This window comes from Engraulis encrasicolus, chromosome 24, assembly GCF_034702125.1.
Source record: "Engraulis encrasicolus isolate BLACKSEA-1 chromosome 24, IST_EnEncr_1.0, whole genome shotgun sequence".
Lineage (NCBI taxonomy): Eukaryota > Metazoa > Chordata > Actinopteri > Clupeiformes > Engraulidae > Engraulis > Engraulis encrasicolus.
The window spans coordinates 1661734-1665704 of record NC_085880.1 but is presented as its reverse complement, the minus strand read 5'-3'; positions in this window follow the sequence as shown (position 1 = coordinate 1665704).

Genomic DNA, 3971 nt, shown 5'->3' with positions numbered 1-3971 from the left:
TATTCCTCTCACAGTGGATATGGGCAGCTGCAGTTGAGTGGCAATCTTCTTGTAGCCTCTGCCTGACCTGTGAAGGTCGATGCACATCTGCCTCACTTGTATGCTGTGTTCCTTTGTCTTTCCCATGTTTAAGAGTGGATAAGAGAAATGGCCTCGGTGTCGGGTCATATTTATACCCCAGGGAAACAGGAAGTGATGAATTACTAATTAAATGTTCCTACATACTCTGGTAAACTTTGTAAACTACTGTAGAAATGACAGAAATGCTTCAATTATATTTATTTCCTGGGAATTGTTAAGGGTGCCAATAATTGTGGAACAGGTGATTTAATGAAAAATAATTATTTTTTAGTCAGGGATTTTTTTTATTTCCTTACAATTCATTTGAGTTGAAGGCTACATTTTCCTACAATTTTCAGTGTGACAGTATTCTTCTGCAATAAACACTGAATTTATTTTAAGGCTTTTAACACATCTCAACCAGGGGTGCCAATAATTATGGAGGGCACTGTAGTCAATAATATTTAAGAAAAGAGTAAGCATAGTTGCAATGAGCAGCATAGTTGCAATGCCTACTCTGGCCACAATCTGACCTACTCCACTAGTCATATGTTGTAGGCTAAGTGTTCTGGATGTCTACAGGGTTGATGGCAGTCATTTTAGAACATTGAGGTGCAGTATATCGCCCTGCCAATGGTCATCATCTTTGGCGGCCATTGCATGACTCAACAACATAAATCACTCTGTTTCTCAAGAAAGGCAGAAGATGACTTGAACAAACTTGACTTGCAGACTACGCCCCTCTCTCTCTCCCTCTCTCTCTCTCTCTCTCTCTGTGTGGGTGCGTACAGTTGAAATTAAAGCAGGTTTCAGATGTTGAAACTTCAAACATGCCTTTTAGAAAGAGGTAAATAGGCCCTGCCGTGGCCAACCGGTAGGGTATTCGATTCCCGGCCCGACCCCTCCCCATTTGCTTCCTGTCCACCTCTCAAACTGTCCTATGTATCATCAATAAAGTTGTAAAAAATTTTTTTTTTTTTAAAAAGAAAGAAATAGGTAAATATATCTTTAAACAGGATAAGACTAATCAAAATTAATATTGCTGCACAAATTGTGGATAATGCTGATCAGTCCAGGTGTTAATATAGCACCAAATATTAAACTCCAGTATGCATGCACTGTATACAGAGTCCTTGACCTGTATCTGAAATGGGGACATTTAATTTCAGTGTGCCACTGCTCTCTTTGTCTGAATGTGTACACAGAAGGGCCATTGAGAGTTATTTTAGTTTTCGAATTTAAACACTGTCTGAGGTATGTCAATTCATACTATTCATATACAGTATTATTGCAATAAAGATTATTTAGTCGATTTGTTTTTTTGTCTTACAATACTTAAATAACATTTTAATGGTTAGGCACAACTCACAACAAGAACAGTCTGATGATGCAGTTATTTATTACAAGGGAAATTACAGGCATGATCTCTTCTTCACTCACTGAAGAGAAAAAATGTGTCAACTTGTCCCCAGCTTCTTATGAAACATTTGTTTACAGAATCCATTTCGTTGTAATGTGACAGCATTGCCAGTGTGGTGGCAGATTTGTGCCTTTGCCCACAAGATGTTCTGTCTAGCACAACACTCTGGTAACAAAAAAAACTTTCCTTGCCCACAAAAATGTGTGCAGTGTTATTTGTGCAGTTATGGAGAGCATAACTACTCAGTAGACTACTGATGCTGCCATGCTTTAGTTTAGGCTACTAGACCTATACTTTTCTTGTTGTGTAAAATGTACATGTTGTGCATGTTCTCTTCTTAGTCTGCACATTAGGCTAATATACATTTCTGGGTCCTGGGGGGATTATTTTCTTAATATGAGGAATTTATTAGTCCATGTTAGAGCAAAATCCCAAGTTAACAGTCCAATTGGAATTTTTATACTGGAAAAAGTGGACAAAAGCACTTTGTTTTAAAATACCTCACTAATCTGCGAAACAGTCTACACTAATATGTTTTGGAAAAAAAATCACTGTGACCAACAGGGTCTTGAACATTATTGCTTGTTTGAAACCGCAGTTGTTCCCCATGCTCCGTCGCAACAGAATAATATAGTGGGAGTAGCCTATGCCAAGTGCTCTTGCACAGACGAGTTCTTCAGAGTGAAAGTCAGACACTGTTGCAAAAGCTAAGGCATTTTTAAGAAGGTCAGCAAAACAGTGCTGTTTTCCCAGCAGTGCACTGAGCCATGGCCACTGTGCCAGGGCATGCTGTTTACTTGCGCCAGTCCAGGTCAAGCAACAACAAGGCATTATGTTATTATATCCCCGAAACGCGGAGCGTCGGGGATGTAATGGTTTTGCGTGCGCCGCCGCCGCCGCCGCCGCCGCGTCCGCGTCCGCGTCCGCCGCCGCCGCGTAAGGTCTTTCGTGTTAACGCGATAACTTTTGAACGGATGTTTGGATTTGTCCCAGATTTTTTGGGTGAATGCTCTAGGGCAGGTTCATGAACTGATTCGAGTTTGGAGGTCAACACTTTCAAGATGGCTGAATTCAAGATGGCCGAATTTTTGTTTGGTCCATAACTTCTGACCGGGTGGATGGATTTGTCCCAGATTTGGTGTGTGAATGCTCTAGGGTAGGTTCATGAACTGCTTCGAGTTGGGAGGTCAACACTTTCAAGATGGCTGAATTCAAGATGGCCGAATTTTTGTTTGGTCCATAACTTCTGACCGGGTGGATGGATTTGTCCCAGATTTGGTGTGTGAATGCTCTAGGGTAGGTTCATGAACTGCTTCGAGTTGGGAGGTCAACACTTTCAAGATGGCTGAATTCAAGATGGCCGAATTTTTGTTTGGCCCATAACTTCTGACCGGGTGGATGGATTTGTCCCAGATTTGGTGTGTGAATGCTCTAGGGTAGGTTCATGAACTGATTCGAGTTTGGAGGTCAACACTTTCAAGATGGCTGAATTCAAGATGGCCGAATTATTGTTTGGCCCATAACTACTGACCGGGTGGATGGATTTGTCCCAGATTTTGTGTGTGAATGCTCTAGGGTAGGTTCATGAACTGATTCGAGTTTGGAAGACAGCACTTTCAAAATGGCGGAATTTTCATTTGGCCCATAACTTCTGACTGGGTGGATTGATTTGCATGTTAACACCTTATTTTAATGGTTCACCATTTCAGTGAATCTACCATATTAGGTACAGTGTAATAACCAATGTAACAATATTTAATACCATGTAATACTAGTGTAATACCAGTGTAACAATATGCAATATCAGGTACAGTGTAATAATGAGTGTAACAGTATGCAATACCATGTAATATAGTGTAATACCAGTGTAACAATATGCAATACCATGTAATACCACTTACGCACAAACACATGATGTAAGTAAAAAAATTACATTGTATTAAATATTGTTACACTGGTTATTACACTGTACCTAATATGGTATATCCACTGAACCATTAAAACAGTATTACCATTTGCCCCATTTTTTGCTTCATTTTCACAATAGTCGTTTGGTTTTAAGCCTATGCACGTCATGTCACGTCTGTAGCAGTGCTAATTTTGTCAGCTTTTTTTGATATAGTCGTAGTCTAAGTCACAATGACGAAAATCAATTTTAGTCTTAGTCATATTTTAGTCATTGCCTTCCCAATTTAGTCTTAGTCTTTGTCTAAATGACGAAAATCAATTTTAGTCTTAGTCAATTTTTAGTCATTTTAGTCAACACTGTACATAATAGAACTTCTCCACACACTGCTTCTCTTTTTAACATATATCATTGACTGGACAGAATAAACCTTCTCCGCGCACTGCTTCTCTTTTTAACATGTATCACACTGTGCAGAATGAAACTTCTTCACACACCGCTTCTCTTTTTCTCTATTGTATTTAACACCAGTGTTAATTTAGTCAGTTTTTTTAAATTTAGTCTTAGTCTTAGTCACAATGACGA